Source organism: Pleurodeles waltl, chromosome 3_1 (genome assembly GCF_031143425.1).
Source record: "Pleurodeles waltl isolate 20211129_DDA chromosome 3_1, aPleWal1.hap1.20221129, whole genome shotgun sequence".
NCBI lineage: Eukaryota > Metazoa > Chordata > Amphibia > Caudata > Salamandridae > Pleurodeles > Pleurodeles waltl.
The window spans coordinates 1,551,992,302-1,552,013,045 of NC_090440.1; the positions used below are offsets into that span (position 1 = coordinate 1,551,992,302).

Sequence of the window (20,744 nt, forward strand, 5' to 3'; positions counted from 1 at the left end):
GGTGCTGCAGTGTCCCCCTTAAACTTACAATTTTGAAGGGGCTTGTAACTCCCATCACCCCCCTCATTTGAAAATAGGCATGCTACTCATAATGAGGGCCACAGCAGCACAGCCTGAGATTATGGGGTGCCTTGCGTCGTTCAATTTTATGTTTTTTGTTCAGCAATTTATTTTTCTTGTACCTAGTGATTGAGGTTCATTTATGGCTACTACTCTTTTGTGATGGGTTTCATCGATGTGCTTTGATTACTTTTCAGAGCTCATATGACCCTACATTCAGGCGGAGATAAGTTGGGCTCTCTTTTCAAAGAAAGAACATTTCCAGACCAGGCTATAGTTCATGTTCCAGATCATTCCGTAGCTCTGTTTTGTTCCTGGCGTTTGAACATCGGATTGTGAGAGTTCAGCAAAGTTAGACGTGCAGTTTGAAATATTAACAAAGCAGTCATGTTCTTGGCCTTTTAAGCAGAGCACAAAAAGGATAATATATCTTACACTGGTATTTGAGATGCGATATTGCATGTGAAGATTTTGAGTGTTTTTTGTGATTTAGGAAGGCTTTAGGGCATACTGTATAACACTGATTTGCGTTTATGTTGGCTCTTTGTGAAATAACTGCCCTCTGTTTGTAACTGTGAAGCACACCATAAAATGCAGTGTTACATACTCGCCTTCTACTATTGCACTCCATGTCCCGTAGCGATAAATCCTGTCAGATTGCCATTGTATGCATACAAAATGTATATGTTCTTTGAAATCTGTTCTTTTTATCTTTATTGCAGTAACATTCTGCTGGGAGTGTGTGTTTGAGGACATTAAAAGTAAAAAAACAAGTTATCTTAAATCTCGCAAAGGATATTGTCCTCAAGAAGGCTCAGTGAATTAAAAAAGCTGAACAATAATGTAGGGGGGTCACAAGTTCAAGTCGCCGAAAACGTTGACGTCGGTAAATTGAGAAACTTAAAATTGGCTAACGTAACAGGTCATTCACAGATCTTTGCAGCTGCAGAAGGGCACTGTATAAATAGCACATTTTTATCAGTAAAGCATCTAAAATGGTGGTATCTACGAAGTATGAGCCTGATGTATGAGTAATCATTTGCAAACCGTGATGTGCAATTTGCACAATGACTAATTGCACAAGTTTAAATGTGACTTATGTACTTATTCAAGGGGGGTCACAAAACCACCTGCATAATGAATTTTAATTGGATCGGTCACAATTTCTGCCACCCTGTAATTGGCAGCGACTGCAGGGATAGAGGTCTGTAAGGGACAGCACACCTCCATTTTAACATTTGCATTTCTATTTGGGCAACATTCTTGTTAAAAAAAACAGCCCACATCGGGGGCGTGGCTTTGACAAGGAGGAAAATGGTGGCTTCTGCCTGTAGCTCCGCTCCAGGGAAACAGCTATATACTAATTCCTGTAGCTACTTAGCCCACCTCAAGCCAGAAACTACCAAAGCGAGTGAATTTTAACTATGTGCATGTTACAAGACACCTTTACAACTCTGGAATACGAGTGCAAATCAAATATGGAGACAGCTCATGCGGCCTTGACTCGGACTATAATGTCGCTGCATGGCCTCTTGGACTGCACTGAGAGTGGGTAGCCTAATGTACGACCACCAAAGCAGCACTCAAGTAAGTACTTTCTGTTCATCGCAAGTTCACAAATTGTTAATGTCTAATTGACTGTTTACCAACTTTAGAATGGAGCAATAATCTGCACCAGAGGTTCTCAACCTGTGGTCGGGGGACCCCTGGAGGTCCCCAAAGCCTTCTCAGGGCCCCCCCCCCACTGCTTAGAAAATGTAAAAATATTAGCAGATTAGGTCCCCAGCTTTCAATAATGACTCAGTGGGGGGTCCCCGGATTCCAATAACGATTCAGTGGGGGTCCCTGGGTTCCAGTAGTGATAAAGTGGGGTTCCACAGAAGTCAAAAGGTTGGGAAACACTGATCTATATGCCTACAGGCATACAGGAAACATGATACTGTAATCAGATTAAACTAAAATGTCAGCTCCATCGGTGTTACACACCAGTGTCTATGCGAATATATGAATAAGGATGGCATATCAGGAATGCTCAGAAGCTTAGAATCACAAATTCTCAACTCTATACAGTGGTTCTGTCATTCTTAAGTCTGCTAAAACGAAGCAACATAAAGCATCACTCTTGTACTATGGTTCCTCACCCAAGTCCTGCAAAGAAGCAGCAGCAGAGCGTGACACACCTTATGGGGGCTTACACAAGTTGAGTTTCTAAGCTGAAAATTGAATTGAGAGTTGGACTGCTCGAATGAAATATCAGTATGAAATATCATTATACCACCTAGAATACTAAATCTATGCATCTGAAAGACTTTGTTTGAGCATCCTTCAGACCGACATAGAGGGTTAGCGTGATGGTGATTTATTTGGCTCTTCACATTTGATATGCAACATATGTATAGTTGCGTTGCCTGATTTGATACCACTCACTGGTACTCCCTCATGACTCATCCATGCCTTATATATGCAAGGTGCTTAACCACCGGATGTCACCAATCTAAAATTTTGGCTTGCAATCACCACATTCTTCGCTCCTTATAATAACACCGATTAGCAACTGGTGATCAGCGTCCTGTGCTTTCAGAGGCAGCGTAGCATGCCAAGCTTGGAGGCCATACTGCACATATCGCTGAAGCATGCCAATTGTACTTTATATGGTCGCATTGATACCAGTGTAAATTGCTGCTTCCGGCGACAAAGTTTGTGATTGCTTCTTAAACAATGTGCTGTACACAAGTGTTCTGCTTAATCTGAGTCCAGATTATTCTGATAATTTGTTGTACCGTTCTCATTCTATGTCTGTATGTTGCATTTCCACCCTTACTCATGTGGTCTGAGAGCTCTCCAGATGAAATCTAAAATGGCTACCGATAGCCTCTGCATTGAGTAAAATAACCTGATCATTGATCATATTGAGGGCATGGAACATTTTAAAATATAATCAAGGAACCAAGCACACTGAAAGGTATATGAACTGAGAGCGATTAAAATCTGTAAGCAGTACAAAACCATCTAATGCTGGTGATAAGGAATCCCCTAAATAAGGAATACCCTGATTAATGCTGGTCCAAATCGGGATGACCTTGAACCAACCAGCTAACTGACACTGCTGAAAATAAATGTATCTGAAATGCAAGTTATTTGATAATTGCTGGCAATTTTGGGAGACAAGAAGTGCTTGGCCTAAGCTCAAGATTGAATGAACAATTTCCTTTTCCCTGACTAACAGGGCTGACTTATATGGCAGTGCTTTCTAATGCTAGCTATTTCTTACCTGAGACTGTACAAAATGCACTGTTGCACATAATGAGGCACCAACACATATTAGCAGGTGCCAACAACAATACTATCACTACGCCAGCTCTCCTGACTGTCTGTTAGGACTTACAACACCACCACTTGCCATGAGAATAGTTACCCTTCATTTCAAGACTAACTGGGTGCTCTCAGCAGCTCTTCCACCAGCCATTAATCTGTACACACACAGAAACGTAGAGTCAGAGTACACAAGATCACCCAGAAAATTATTCCTTACACAACACAGGAAACAAAGAAGCCAAAGCGAGCCCAAAGCAGGTCAAAGTGGACCCACCTAATTCTGATTAGCCCATTAAAAGCAAAAATGACATCTTTGCTACAATGGAGATGATTCTCAAAAAATTAGCAGAAGTTCATGGTCTGGCCAAATCCACAAAAGATAATATGAATGCAATGAGAGTGAGATCTGTGCCATTCAAACTGACATCAAACACATCAACAGAAAAATGTCGGAAGTCGAAAATAGGATTAGCAATCTTGAGGATTTTGAATTCAAACCTATTAAAGCTATCTCATCCCTCAGTACCACAGATCAACCTTGATCTAAACAACTAGCTGCCCTGTAGGACAGGAACAGGCAGGGAAACCTCCGTATCTTTGGCATCCCAGAAGGAGTAGAAAGCCTTTGTGGGTCATGCATCTTGTTTTTAGAAAAGTGGTTCCTTCAAAACACAGGCATCATGTTTGATAAAGAGCAGGAATTTGAGAGAGCGCATAGAGTGCTGACAAAGAAGCTCCCCAATCAACCTCACCCATATGTATGGGAATCTCTTTGCTATCAACACTTTGAAAAACATCATTCATAAGGGAACAAAATCACATACAATTTAAAGGTAACAAGATTTTTATTTCACAAAACCATTCTAAGTCCACAGTAGATAAAGAAAGGCTTCCTCTCCTTGCGACCAAGGCTGAAGGCAATGAACTGTCAGTTTTCCTTTGCCAAATACCGAGTAACATATCAGGGTCCCTCTCACCGACTATAAAACACTCACGAAATTCCTGGATGACAAGGCAGAATCAGAGATGGACACTTCATCACACATGGCTGCATCCTCAGCAAACAAACAGTAACTCAATATTGTCCTCAAATTGCTAAAGTCTGATTACCTCCTTCTGCTTAATGCTGAAATATCTGATAGAGACTTCTAGCTGCAGATTCCTTACCTTAGAATTCCCTGGCATCAGCTTCGAATCTGGATATTTTCTGCTGATCAGTACCCTGCGCGCACTGTCGGGTAGTGTCGTTCGGATTCGCGTGCGTCGTCCAGCTCCACGTGGCGTCATCGTCGTTGGAGCCATCTGTGACGTCACGGTCTTCTATATAGGCACCACCCCGGCAGTCGTATGTCAGTTGTTTTCCTTCCGTGCCGGTTAAGCGCAGATCTGGAAAGAGCTACCCTTTTTCTTCGATGTTCCTCGAGGCTTTTTTCTTGATTGCTTGTGATGTCTTCGAGAAAGACAGAATTCAAGCTGAGTGGTGCATGTCATCGCACCATGTCGGTCATGGATCCGCACAGAGTGTGTCTCTGGTGTCTCAAAAAGGACCACGATTTAACACTGTGTTCCTACTGTTGGGCCATGACTCCGAAGGCCTTGAGGGAGAGATCCCTCAAACTTCTGGCAGCCCGACAGCCGTCTTCGGTCGGTGCGACTCCGAGGAGGTAACGGTCCTGCAGTAGGAGGAGGTTGCGGCACCGCTCCTGGAGCCCCAAATTCTCTTCCTCGCATTCAAGGTCATTGGGGCACTCAGGTAAGAGGCACAAAAAGAAGAAGTCCAAGTGGACTTCGACTTCGCCATGCCTGTCGGCCGACGAGACATCTAGGGACTGTCGACGTTCCGAGCGCGGTTCTGCCAAGATGTCGCCAGGGCCGACTTCGCGTCTTCCCCCCTTTCCAGGGACCGGAGCAACCCCCGCTCAACGTAAAGAATTTTACGAGGCTGTGCGCCTTGTTTTTGAGCGGACTGCACCCTCAGGTGGGTCTTCAGGTCCCGCGGGGTCAACAGGGACCCCATCAGATTTGACGTCGGCTGCTTCGGCCTCGGCGCCGTTCGTGACCCCAGGATCCGATACTTGATCTGGACCTGACGCTGGACCCACACAGTCGACCTCCTCCAGCGCCGTGTCCGACGTCGACGCTTCCTCCACCACCAGCACCCACTGGTGGTACCCCCATCCTCATTCCGGCTGATCTGGACCGACGTCGTACAATGCCGACTTCAACGGTGTCGATTAGGCCCAGATCCTTACCTGAGCCTTATTTTGGACAGCCAGGCACAGGAGAGGAGTGGGAGGGGTCTGAGGACCCTTTAGAGTGTGAACTGGAGCAAGAACAGGACTGGTATGAGGATCTAGGAGAAGCCAGTGGACTGGGTACTTCTCCAGATACTGGCATGCTCTCTCCTCCCAATGTGGCTATGGAGGAGAGGGCTTCTTATGCCATGGTGGTGTGTAGGGCAGCTGACCACGCCAGCCACAACTTAGCCACCGTCCTCCGGCTTCACAACATCCCATGCAAGGACGTGGTTGTGGTACCGTCAGACCCAGAGGTCGACCACCACACACCCCCACTCCACTGCGTCCAACCTCTCTTTGTGTGGTTCTGCAAGACCATGTCTGTCCAGTTGGAGGGAGGATTCAATTTCATCTCCCTCACTGGCAATCCATCACATCGGACAAATGGGTCTTGCAGATCATATGGAAGGGCTATTCCCTCCCCTTCCAGTCTTTCCCTCTTTCTATCCCTCCGATAAAAGAACGGCTGATGGAGGATTATTTGGTTTTGCTCCACGAGGAAGTTACGGCTCACTTGGCCAAGGGAGCTATACAAAGAGTCCCAATGTCAGAAGTAGGCAGTGCTTGTTATTCCCGCTACTTTCTGATTCCCAAAAAGAACAAGGGCCTTTGCCCTATCCTGGATTTAAGGGACGTCAATCTGTTTCTCAAGAAGGAGAAATTCAAGATGCTCACTCTTGCTCAGGTCTTGTCTGCCCTAGACCAAGGAGACTGGATGGTAGCGTTGGACTTGCAGGATGCGTATTTTCATATCCCCATCCTGCACGCCCACAGGCCTTACTTGCGGTTCAAGGTGGGCCACGATCATTTTCATTTTACCATGCTCTCTTTCGGTCTCACCAGCACCCGTCGGGTGTTCACGAAGGTGATGGCAGTAGTGGCAGTTCATCTGCACAGGTTAGGTATTTCAGTCTTCCCCTACCTAGACAATTGGCTGTTGAAGGCTCTGATGCCACAGGCTCTCGTCACCCACCTCCAGGCGACGGCAAACCTCCTACATTCGCTGGGGTTCACTATAAATGTGCCGAAGTCACACCTGACTCCCTCTCAGAAGCTCACTTTCATCTGAGCTGTTCTGGGCACAGTGCAGTATCGGGCCTATCATCCTGAGCAGCGAGTCCAGGATATTCAGGTTATGATACCCATGTTTTGGCCTCTATCTTGGATTTCGGTGAGACAGACTCTGAGGCTGTTGAGACTCATGGCTTACTGCATCCTATTTGTCAAGCATGCCAGCTGGCATATGAGGCCTCTGCAGTGGGACCTGAAGTTCCATTGGGCATAGCATCAGGGAAATCTTACCAACGTGGTTCAGATCTCAGAGGGAACTGCAAAGGATCTGCAGTGGTGGTTAGTAAACTGCGATTGGGTCAAAGGCAGACTCCTCTCCCTTCCCCAACCGGATCTCACTGTAGTGACGGACACATCACTTCTGGGATGGGGCGGCCATCTGGGAGAGGTGCAGATCAGAGGTCTCTGGTCTCGGGTAGAATTTGACCTCTATATCAACTTGTTGGAGCTTTGGGTGATCCGACTAGCTCTAAAAGCATTTCTTCCTGTTGTGAAAGGGAAGGTAGTGCAGGTGTTCACGGACAACACTACCGCAATGTGGTTCTGCAACAAGCAGGGTCTTGTGGGGTCGTGGACCCCTTGTCAAGAGGCTCTGTGTCTCTGGACATGGCTGGAGCAGCAGGCCATAACCCTGGTGGTTCAACACCTGGCAGGTTCTCTGAACACCAGGGTGGACAAACTCAGCCGGCGATGCTTAGCAGATCACGAATGGTATCTCCATCCGGAGGTGGCACAAGGAATCTTTCAGCATTGGGGAGAGCCTTGGTTAGATCTGTTCGCTTCCACAGAGAATGCGCAATGTCAGCAGTTTTGCGAGTTGGAGTTTCCAAGGGGGCTATCGCTAGGCAACGCTTTTAGTCGAAAGTGGAGTTCAGGCCTCCTGTACGCCTTTCCGCCCATACCGCTTCTGCCCAGAGTTCTCAAGAAAATCAAGAACGACCGGGCCCAAGTAATCCTAGTGCCTCTGTATTGTGCACGAAGAGTCTGGTATTCAGAGCTTCTCAAAATGAGCATCAGTCCTCCAATCACATTGCCTCTTCAGGAGGATCTTCTGTTGCAGCAGCAGGGGAAGGTTCTTCAACCGAACCTATCAACTTTGCGGCTTCATGCGTGGAGGTTGAGCGGCGACAGTTGATGATTTATGACCTCCCTCCCGAAGTCTGTGATGTCATTTTGTCAGCCAGGAGTCCCTCTACTAAATCGATTTACGACTGCTGGTGGAAACATTCTGTATCATAGTGTACAAAGAGGTCTATTGATCCTCTTTCTTCTTCTCTGTCTAATGTCCTTTTGTTCATTCTATCACTCGCCCACCAGGGTTCCTCCTTAGGGACTCTTATGGATTATCTTTCTGCCTTATAAGCTTTTCTTCACTTGCCCAATCAACCATCTTTGCTTAAGTCTCCCATTGTACTAAGATTCTTAAAAGGGCTAGTACATATGTTTCCACCTACGCCTTTTGTTATCCCCCAGTGGGACCTTAATCTAGTATTTACTTTTCTAATGTGTGGTCCTTTTGAGCCTTTACATACCCGTCCTCTCTACCTGCTCACTATCAAAACAGCTTTCCTAGTGGCGATCACATCTGCCAGGAGAGTGAGTGAGATGCAGGCTTTATCATCAAAACCTCTGTATCTCACGAAATATCCTGATAAAGTATTCCTCAGAACTTGTGCCTCTTTCCTCCCCAAGGTGGGGACCCCTTTCCTTCTGGGTCAAAATATCACCCTGCCCACCTTCTTTACCCCACCGCATCCCTCTAAAGAAGAGGAGTGTCTCCATTGGCTGGACCCAAAAAGAGCGTTATCGCTCTACCTTGACCGTACAAAAGAGTTCCAGGTGGACGACCAACTCTTTGTGGGGTACGTTGGTGCAAAATAGGGCTGGGCAGTCCAGAAATGATCCATTTCGCGCTGGGTCATTCTCTTTATAAAAATTTGCTACGCTTTGGCTAAGAAGCAGCCTCCAGAGGGCTTGAGGGTTCTCTCTACCAGAGGGAATGCTGCTACCACTGTGTTGGCTCAAGGCATGCCAGTACTTGATGTCTGCCAAGCGGCAATGTGGTCTTTCTTGCACACGTTTGCAAGACACTACTGGCAGGATAGCCAGGTGAGGGGAGAGGAGCATTTTGCCCGCTTGGTCGTACAGGACTTCCTGGTGTAAATTATATTCTCGCAAACCACCACCAGGAGTTATAGCTTGGGTATCTATTCTAGGATATGGAATCTGCACTAGAAGTCTTTATCAGATTAACAAGTTACTTACCTTTGGTAACAAATTATCTGGTTGAGACTTTATCTAGCTGCAGATTCCTTACACCCACCCAGGCACCTCCGCTCTGCGGATATCATGTTTTTCATGATTTTTCCCTTTCTCAAGGGCATGTTTTTGCACTCAAGCAATCAAGAAAGAAAAGTAAATAATTGTAGTTTCTTCCATGACTCTGCGCTTCTTGCGTGGGAAATTGTGGAAAACGTTCATGAGCCGGGCTGGTGCCTATGTAGAAGACCATGACGTCACAGACGGCTCCAACAACGCTTCGACGCCACACGGATCTGAACGACACCACCCGATGGTGCACGCAGGGTACTGCTCAGCAGAAAACTTCCGGATTCGAAGCTGACGCCAGGGGATTCTAAGGTAAGGATTCTGCAGCTAGATAGAGTCTCTACCAGATAATTTGTTACCAAAGGTAAGTAACTTGTTCATCTCAACCAATGGTCTTCACGCTGCTCTCTTTCTGTCACTGTTTTCAAGAAGCTGGCTACCAAGATGGAACTTTGATGTCCTGCTGGTTTCATTATGGTGTTCTAGCCAACGTACTCTCTGTTTGTCACTACTTCTATAGAACAGAGTCAAAATTGGTAATTTAATATTCCATCTGCTGACTGCAAAACATGATATGATGATTTACGCTTCTAATGATAGGTGACAGCCATAGATAAATCAATGCAACACAAAAAGATGAAAAGATGATAGGCACAATGCTGAACATTGTCAAACATTCACCTCCAGTAACAGATCTAGGTTTAATCCATGGTTATTTTGCTCACCACTCTATTTCAGTTTGGACCCAGCATATGCAATTTAGCCTTGACCTGTTCTCAATGGGAACAGTCCAGACCAAACTGCCAGGCCAGGTCCTCTCTGTACTGGAAAACAAGCATCCTGGGTTTAGATTCGGGGTATCACCCCTCATCAGCCAGGCTAGTTTGAATCCAGTGGCGTAGTGAGCATGGGACCGACGTCTGGGCATTACCTTCCCACTTAGGGAAAAAATGCAACACAAAAAGATGATGGACAGAATGCTGAACATTGCAAACATTTACCCCCAGTCACATATCTGGGCTTATTCCATTGTTATTTTGCTCACCACGTCATTCCAGTTTGGACCCAGCATATGCAAATCAGCCTAGATCTGCTCCCCATGGGAACAGTCCAGCCTCTACTCCCAGGCCAGGTCCTCCCTGAACCGGAAAAGAAACATCCTGGGACCAGTTTTGGGGTATAACCCCTCTTCAGCCAGGCTAGATTGAATCTGGTGGCGAATTGAGTACAGGACCCACGTCTGAGCATACCCTTTCCACTTAGGACGAAAATGCAACACAAAAAGATGATGGACGGAATGTTGAACATTGTCAAACATTCACCCCCAGTCACAGATCTGGGTTTAATCCATCTTCATTGATATCTTCATCTTGTTGTGCTGCTATGTTCCCCCCTAAGTGGCAAGGGTATGCCCAGACGTGGGTTTCTTGAGCACTGTGCCACTGGATTCAAGCTAGCTTGGCTGATGAGTGGTGTACCCTGAAGCCATTCCCAGGATGCTTGTTTCTGGTAGGGGGAGGACCTTGGCTGGCAGTTTGGGCTGGACTATTCCCATGGGGAACAGGGTCAAGACTGATTTGCATATGGCTGGATCCAATCTGGGGTGGCATGGTGAGCAAAAGACAATGGATTTAACCCAGATCTGTGACTAGGGGTGAGTGTTTGAAAAGTTTCAGCACTCCGTCAAGCCTGACTAGGAGATTCTCCCATACCAGCCACTCACATTGCTTAATGTAAACTTTGCATAATGCTCATCTATCTGAAGCACATCCTTACCACTCCTGGTCACTTTGTTCTAAGTTACAACTGTCATATGATGTGAAGTTTGTCCAACTATTTTGACATTAGCACTATTTACTTATTGCTGTTTCTTCCGTGATCACTCATTTCCCTGGGGGAGCGTTTCCTCCCCTCACCATTCCTCTTGTTTGTTTGATAAATTTTGTTTTATTTACTTTTGAATTACTATTGTTTGCCTTTACTATTCCCATTATTATTGGTCTACATTTTGGTAAGGAAATCTAATCTCTTACGAATGAGCACTCCGCACCACTATGGAACTCGTCTATCAATACACCCTTGTAAAATGGGGAACATTATGTGGGACGGCATTTATATCAGTTATACCCCAACCTCTTACCATCACACATTACTAAGCAAATTGCATTATACAGTCAACTTTCTCCCTCTTACTTTCACACAACACACCAACATTCTAGCTAAATCCAATATGTCCCGTGAAAGAGCTATGAAATCCAAGAAACACTTTTGGCGAACACTAAGCAGAACATAAAGATAATATCAATAAATGTATACAGGATCAATCATCTTCTGAAAAAAGGAAAATCATTGACTACCTATACAAACTATGAGGGGGCATTATTTTACTCCAGGAAACCAAGGCTGACTCCACACAGCTCATCTTTCAGAAATTACCAATTCAGAGACGTGCATGCTTTACCCAGTTGGGAAGAAAAATGGCATCCTAACCTTGATCTCCAACAAATCAAATACAGATATGGTGATAACCAAGGGAGATGAATTATCTCAAAACTTAGCAAAAACAATAATGTTTTCTTTGTGGTCAATGTATATGCATCCCCTGCTGACGATCCAGCCTTCTGGAATAATCTCTTGACCCAATTTAAAGAAATCCTGGATAATGCCACAATCGTTTTTGCAGGCAATTTCAATCTCCCAGTGGACCCAACACTCAATTGTAACTCATATTGCACATAAAAGCCCTACATAACCTATGCTCTAGATAGAACCTAGTTGACAGTTGGAGACCACAAACCCTAGATGGACGGGGTTATACATTCTACTCAGCCTAAAAAACTCATATTCCAGAATAGATTACTAACTAATTTCAGGACACTCCATTAAAAGGGTTTTCAAAACAACAATCGAACCAAGAGTGACCTCCGATCACTTGTGCGTCATTCTGTCCATCACTGACTCTCAACCAGATACAAAACATACACATTGGATATTTAATTAAGAAGTACTCAAAGATCAACATAATGTGCAAATTATTGAAGAGTCCCTAAAGAACTTCCTCAATGAAAACAAAGTAAATGACTTCTCTCACCTCACTAGATGGGAGGCACTCAAAGTCACACTAGGAGTAAGCTTATGAAGCTAGAGAAACAAGTCAGTCAATTAGAGAAACATTACAGTATATCACATCTAAAAACAAACATATACTACATGGGATTGTCAGGAAATACAACGAATACAACAAAATTTTAAGAGCTAAAGCAGGGATGTGGGTCAACAACCAAAACAGCATTAAACTATGCAAAGTGAACAAAGCAGGAAAATCCTAGCAGCATACTAAAAACACAAATTACAAAGATACTTCATAAATTCAATTAAGCACGTCAAATGTCTTGTCCATTCTAACATGGATAAAATCACTGATGTCTTCAAAGAATGTTACCAGGAACTTTATACAAACATCACTTCGGTAGATCAGGAGAAATGTGGCGAATACCTGGACAAAGCCAGCTTACCAAAACTAACAGAAAAAGAGATGCAACTTATTAATTGCCTGATAAAAGACGAAATAGCCAACACTATCAAAAAGCTCAAAATAGGTAAAACACCTGGCCCGGACTGGTATACAGCACAATTGTTTAAATCCTTCTCACCCAGACTTATCCCACCCCTATTAAAACTTTACACTCTCTTCATGAACACTGCAGAAATCACAGGCACCCCTGCGGAGGCCATCATAACTGTGATTCCCAAAGAAAGGAAAGACACTATGCTTCCAAAAAACTACAGACCATACTCATTACTTAGCCTAGACTGCAAAATACATGCCATGATACTTTCCTTCTGATTTCAAAAATGTATGCCTAAACTCATCCAACCTTTACAAATTGGGTTTCTAAGAAAGTGAATTTCCAGTGACAATATGAGGTTACTTTGCCACATTATTGAGAAAGCCAAACTATCAAACACTCCTAAATAGCGATCACACTAGACACAAAAAAAGCGTTTGACAATGTAGATTGGCCCTACTTAAAGTCGATCCTTGAGAAGTTTACCTTAGGCGAATCTTTAATACGAATGATAATGGCACTTTGTCACAATCCGGTAGCTAAAGTTGAAACTGGAGGCACTATCTCTAACACATTCTCCCTGAAGCAAGGAACTAGACAAGGCTGTCTCCTCTCACCTCCCCTCTTCCTTCTAACATTAGGACCATTTCTCCATCACCTAAGGGAAAATGCAAGGATATCTGTAGTATCTTTTGGTAACACCACAAAAAAATAGCTGCCTATGCTTATGATATTTTAATGACCACTAAAGATGTCCCCACTTCCATTACAGCTTTAATTACTTCAATCCAAGAATTCACAGAGGTTTCAGGCTATACGCTAAATGAAGACATGTCTGAGGTTAAACTTCTCAATAACATTGATAACAAAGGAATTCTAGGTAATTCAGGCCTCGCTTGACAAACAGGTTGTATTAAATAGTTAGGGATAGAATTCTCCAATGATCTAATTTGAACATTGAAACATAACAAAGAGTCCACACTTAAGAAGATCTGCAAACTCATTGATGAATATTCCCTGAAATGTCTTTTGTGGTGGGGATGAGTTGAATCCTTCAAAGTGATTGTCATACCTCTAGTTAATTATCTATCCAGTAAGCCCCCTCATGAGAATATCAGACAATTTCATAGCCAAAATAGACAATACCTTCAACAAATTTCTATAGCAAGAGAAAAGGCAAGAATCTCACTAAAAAAACGTAGGCTTTCCAAAGATAAAGGAGGTATAGGCCTCCCTAATTTTAGACACTACCAAACCGCATACTTGTTCAAACAAGGTACTAATTAGTTTCTTGATGGGTCAGACTATCTACTAGTCTGGGTGAATGCAGAAAAATAGTTCTCAGTGCCAAACCCATTTACAGATACCTAACAATGGACAACTACAACCTCCCCCACTCTAAATACATCATGAATAATACTAAAAAGGCTATTCTAAGAATGGACTACCACTCCAAAATAAAGATCGACAACTCCAACCTGTCATCCATATTGTTTAATTCCAAAATTAAAACCAACGGTCATTCGGTAATGTGCCCAATTGGTCTGAGAAAGGAATGAATCTAGGTACTGTTCCACTCCCCTTCTCAAATCTGCAATCACAACTCAAATTGGATAACCTTGACTTGTATAAATTCTTAAGGCTCAATGTTCAACTATCTAAAAATCCAGTGTTAAAGAATGCACCTTCACTTCCAAGCCTTATCTGTGACTTGGACAAGTTTGTCCATATGGATTCCCAAGTGTACAAGCTACTCGTACCAAAATCTTCCTAAGCTCACTCACAAAATGAGCAAAAATGAGAGGCAGAACCATTCAATAGCAGTATAAAATTTGATTAGGAACGATTCTAAAAAATCCTCTTTAACTAATAAGATATCTCCAATGCTTTCCCAAACTAAATACATGCTCATTCACAAATCGTACTGTACCCCTGAATAATTACATAAGCTTAATCTCAGACAAGTATTTACCTGCAGGATTTGTGGTGATCTCATAGGCAACCTGGAGCACATGCTCTTTCATTGCCCCACATTACAAAATTACTGGGATAACATCTTTAAGTTCATTATAAGTACACTGAGTATTAACCCAACTCATGAATTCTCCTACATGCTGCCTAGACAAATTGATCCACAAATAAAAAATGAGGCAGGTGAATTCCTTCTAGACATAATGCTAACTCTAGCCTGCAGATTAGTTCTTGCTGACTGGAAGAACGCTGGTGTTGTCTCATTTCATATGTGGTGTGGAGCCAGCGCCTGGCCAATCAGCCTATGTGGGGCTCACTTAATGTTGCTACCATATCATTCAAACCACCATAAACATATGAGCCTCCCTCTATGGTCTGATGCCACCGTCTCAGTGTACGCTTAACTTTGGTGTTGTATTCATAACCTCTAGACATGTATCCTTTATTAATACACTCAGCTCACTTGCACTCATTTGCTCTTTGTATCAATTAAAATGTCCATTGCTTTTTTTTCTACTGTGTGTTCATAAAATGACAAAAACAAATGTATTTATTTCACTATCTTATCCTCTTCCCCCTTATGTTTCTCTTTTCCTGCTCTGATTGTGCTTGATAGGGTTGGTGCTACAATGGCAATATGTATGGATGGGTAGTTTCTATTTCTCACTTATTTGCTTTATCAAACTATTCTTGTGGTTGTCTATACTTGTGAAAAAAATCATTCAATAAAGATTTGAACACTAAAAAACAGCCCACTTCAATTAAAGTGAGATGTTCTTCTTTAAAAAAAAACAGGTTTCCCATTTGTGAACAACTCAGGAGTATTATGGACCACTGTCTCTGAAAATTTCTAAAATATACCCTTATTGCATAATTAATAAATATCATTGCAGTCAGCAATGTACATAAACGTGTTATCAAGTTAAAATAGAAAGTCAGAAACGACCTACTGGGATTTCTAATTCATGTAGAGTTAAAACACTGATTCTAACATACGTTATTGGAGACCCACTTACATAAGGTTGCGTGTTTCATCACAGGGGTTATAACATGAACTGTCCTCCAACTCCTTGTTGTCCTTAGGGTTCTAGGCTGAGCTTGGAAGTAGCACTAATAAAGTTGCTTATTCATGAGCTGATTGGCTACATCAGCTTTCACTGTTATTAGCTCTTGCTTTAAAAGGTGTTCAGCTTTTAATATGAATTCTGCCACTCATGCCATGTGCTGTGGTGTCAGCCATTTGAGACAAAATAGGATAGCTTGTGGGCACGATCTAATGCCATTGGAGATAAACATGTTTTTAAGGTACTGTTTCTACCAGGGTAAAAGTGCAGGGCATATGCTTAGAAGGTCTAAGTCATTCTGATGGTATGCACATAGCCTGCATTTCCTGTTGTGTGAGGGTTTGAGACATTTTGGAACTGTGTCCAGTGACGGGAGTAGACCAAACCTGATGTGCAGCACCTTTGTTTTTAGAGAATTATTTAGTATTTCTCCCAGGTATAGCTGTGCTGTTGGCTCCTTGTACATGTTGATCGTCATCCATGAGTGGGATCGTAACCTGAACTTGTCTTTGTCCTTACTCCATGATAGCTGCTTGATTTGCTTGTTTATTAGTTGCTTAAATGATTTATGTGGTAAGGTATTTTGCCACAGCTCTTCTGCCTGTAGTTGCTTGATTTCCAAAACGAATTTGTCAGATCATAAATTTGAGTCATCGGGTGTGTTCAGGCCAGTTTCCTCCCAGATAATTGCTTTAAGTGTGTTTGGGGACCCTGTCTTAGAAGAGAGGCATATTTGAGGATAGCTCCGTTCTGTACCAAGGCTTGATCTTGTAGCCCGAATACCAATCTGCTGGTGAAGAATTGCATGGAAGGCGGAAAAGAAAGCAGAAAACTTTACTCTGGGCAGTATTCAAGAAATCATTAAACTTGCCAGGATAAATTTCCAGACCGTATACCAGGAAGTGCAGGAACCTTTGCCTTGATCACCGTGAGCAGAGAGCTCCAGGTTGGACGTTGCAGATTCATAGATAGATTTTGCAGGTCTGGTTGCAGGAGTGGTGGTCTCACCGCTTGCATCTAAACACCTTGAAAGACAGAGTGGCATCGCAACTTGCAGCTCTTCTGAAGATTTTACAGACCGTATACCAGGAAGTGCAGGAACCTTTGCCTTAATCACCATGAGGAGCGGGCTCCAGGTTGGACATTGCAGATTCATAGGTAGATTTTGCAGGTCTGGTTGACGGAGTGGTGGTCTTACCACTTGCGACTAAACACTTGAAAGACAGAGTTGCAATGCCACTCTGGCTTTTGAGGTGTTTAGATGCAAGCGGTGAGACCACCTCTCGTGTGCTGGATCAAAGTATTCTGATGAAAATTAAATCCTGATCAGTGCCGCTGCTTACCTCCTAACACCACATGCACAGATGATAGGTTGCTTAGTAAACACAGATGATAATAGAAGGGTAGGAAAGATGTTTAAAAGAGAGGATAACGCTTGTTACAGAAGTGTTGATAAATGTTGCTCACATATAAACAGTATGCTGTACTGTAAGACTACATTTCATAAATAGGTAGTTACATTTGTGGGACACGCAAGATGGTAGCAAAGTGTAAACCGTGAAATTGAAATAAAAACAGTATGTAAAAATCAAAGTCAGTCTATATAGGGTCAGCATTCTTAAGCTTGCTTGGACATGAAGGCCTGGTGCTTGCTGAAAATAGGCCCTAAACTGAAGAGTGAAATCATTTAAATGGACCTTTGACTTGAAGATGAGTAGAGCCTTGAAAAGTCAGTAATTGTGAAGCTAATGATTCTGCCAGGTGTAGTAAAGTGTTTCCAATGAAAGCATTGACATTAATCTGGAATCAGGACACACACCACACATGGCCTGTATCATCCTTAATGAGAGTCAACTAGATGAAATAATGATGTGAGGAGATGTAAAACCATGTTTATATCCTGGTTGGGGAGGATTAAAAAAGTAAAATGAACACTGTGCCAAGGAGTTTGTATTTTTTCCAAACAGTGCCTCCAATAATTTCAAGATCAGAGGTATTGGAGAGTAGGAAATAGCAGCAATAGTTTCTCTGGAGTAGAGGAAAGTCACTGCTTTGCAGGAAAATATTGATGTCAAGGAAAGTGCGAGGGGGATTGGTATGTCCAGATGTTTAGAGGTACTGTTGGGCAGCCCATCTGAGGTTTTTGAAAGAGTAAGCATCGAAGGAGTCTGTGGAACTTGGGTTCAAATGGACTCTGTGAATTGAAGTTACTAAGGCAATGTGGACACAAGGGTTAGTCCAAGTGGAATTTAGCTACCTTTTCTCTGTCCATAACATGTTATAACATCAATTTTATTTTTGTGAATCAAAGAGATGTGCTTTCAAGACATGGAGGTTTGGATGTCGGGTCATAACCGAACACGCATGACAGGAAATATTAAACGTAGCTGCAAGTGGTTAGTTTGCGATCTCTAAACAGTTTATTTGGACAGGTGTGAAATCAAATATTCAAAAGGATTAATAACCATGCTGTGAAGATGACTTCAGTGTATAGAGGAGACACAGAACTGGGCATATCTAGGAATTTTGGGAAAGTGCAGTAGCGAGGAAAGTAGAACAGAAAATATAGGACCAACTGTGGATATATATTTCAGATATGTTTTGTGTCCTACACCTCAGGCAAACACACTACAAAATCATATTTGTTATATTTCAAACCTCATAAACAAGAAGCAGATCTTCTCAGGTGCACAGTGGAGCGTTAGGTAGTATGGGAAATGCAAACATTTCTGGAAATCTGCACTAGGGGAGGTTAGGGGCACCCTGAGACACCCAGCTGAAGACCTGGCCGTGGCAGTGCTGGATCGACTAGTTAGAAAACTAAGGGCCTGATTTAGAGTTTGGCGGAGGAGGTTACTCCGTGATAAACGTGACAGATATCACCTTTGCAGTATTAATATTCCATTATACCCTATGCAACTTGAAAGATGGTGGCAGGATATCCGTCACATTTGTGATGAAGTAACCCCTCCACCAAACTCTAAATCAGGCCCCAAGTTTGAATATGTTTTTCAACTTTTTCTCCTGATTGGTATTCCGTCTCAGCAAAATCAAGAGGAGACGTTTCTCCACAGGCTGCTTCATAAGTGGCCGAGATAGTGCCTTGGGGGAATACAGCCCTTTATTCAACCTATCTTTCAAGTGAGAGACAGCTTCTGCGTTGCTGTCTTTTTTGGGCGAGGTGCTAATAGCCTCATTGCACTTACTTTTAGGGTCATAACCGTTCTTAATGACTCCCCTTGTTATGCACCCTGGCCTGAGGCTCGGACCCCAATTTCAAGGAGGGTATTTAACAGCCACTATGGCCCACAGATGCAGGCAATAATGCTTACCTAATAATACCCAAAATAAACGTATAATGAAAAACCAAGTTGCTTTGCAGGTTATGTGTAGTTGTTTGCAGCAGTCACAGAGCTCACTGAGCTACTTTACAAGGATTGTAACTTTTCACCAGCAGGTTACGTAAAGATTTCTGCAATAAATGGGTGAACCCACTCTACTGTCTTAAGGAGAGTGCAAACCTGTGGCCTACAAGTTACACTTATTTCAGGTCAGCATGTGCCTTAAAAAATAAGCTATTTTGTAATTCAAACCTGTGAACATAAATGACATGCAGAACTCTGCAGCTGATGCATTAACCCTGCTATCCAGCAATACATCTATTACTCCAGAAACATGCTGGTTATGTATAGAAATTTACAGCAGGTTCCTTATAGCCTATGCTACATTAAAATAAAATCTTTGTGTGGCAAATTAAAAAGGGCGAAATAGCTTTATTATCACATCTTTTGCTTGTCACTTCCATAAGGGACAGAGGGCCAGATCCATCATTCGACTGATTGCAAAAACTGGTCACAGTTTGTTGATTTTTGCGAACCAACATGTTAGTTCAGAACATTCTGATTTGGAGTGGGTTGCAATGACGACCTACCACATTCATATTCTTGTGATAGGTCACAAACTGCAACCTTAGTTCTGTTGCCCACAATCATAGGGATGGGGACTGCAGAGGTCAGCAGACCGCCATATCTGTGTTTGTGCTTAAATACTTTTTTTTTAAGTAGACCGTTTTTCTTAAAGGAAATGGGGCTGGTTTTAACAAAAAAAACTTTTTTTGTTTTGTTTTATTTTTTTAAGTTGCATAGTTTCATGCCTCATCCCCCTGGAACTTTTACAAATATTCACAAAGATGAAAGGGGTTGTGAATCGCCTTTCATCCCCATTGAGGAGTCTGTAACTTTTCACTGGTTTACAACTGCGACTACGGTTGCAAACCATTGACACATCTCATACTGAAATGCAATTTGGAGGGGATACTCATAATACGCCCCTTCTAAATTGCAATGCGATATCCAGTTGCACAAACTTTTTAGTAATCTGTAAAACTCTATCGACTTCTAAAATGAGTTTGGGACATAATACAAAACTTTATTTGGATGACGGGATGCTAAAGTACGCTTTTGCTACTCAAGGAGGTGCAAGACTTATTAAGGTCTCTTGCCAACAAATTACATTTTCTTCTGGAAGTATACTTATTTCTTTGGACTTATTGGAATTTGCTCAATTACTCTCCACGTTCATAAATTTTCTATTTGGCTTATTAGGCTTTCCTCGTTACGATGTACTTTTCTACCTGACCTATACTATGTGATCTGACCTCGTTTGGTTTGTCTGTTTCCATTTGAGGTGATTATCTACATGTACTACATTTGTGTTCAAATTGGATCCTTGGATGTGTACCCAACTGGTGATTTTCTAGACTATGTTCCACCATTTCAGTCTGCAATTCTTGGAACTTCCTTACGACATTAGCTCCCTACAGGATTTTTTCGTACATTGGCCTTGAAAAAGTCATGCGGTGTGACAAAACAGACAAAACAGGTGTTGGCTGTTGGTGTTTTTGAACTTGGAAAGATTGGATACTCTCACATGACAATAAAGGAATTGAACTTGACCCTGAATTTCCACGAACTTGCTTTCTGTTTTTCTATTACTTTGGACTGACTTTGAGTGCTGTGGTTCCATTCATTATACAAAAAATGTAAACAGTGGCTAACTGACAAATTTAG

General features: G+C 42.7%; 1 protein-coding gene across 2 annotated transcripts in view; it reads left to right on the forward strand.

The window, feature by feature from the left end:
• The window catches only part of CCDC148 (coiled-coil domain containing 148), a 777,160-nt gene that overhangs the window by 675,398 nt on the left and 81,018 nt on the right, over positions 1 to 20,744 (forward strand). The gene's annotated exons all lie outside the window — the stretch shown is intronic.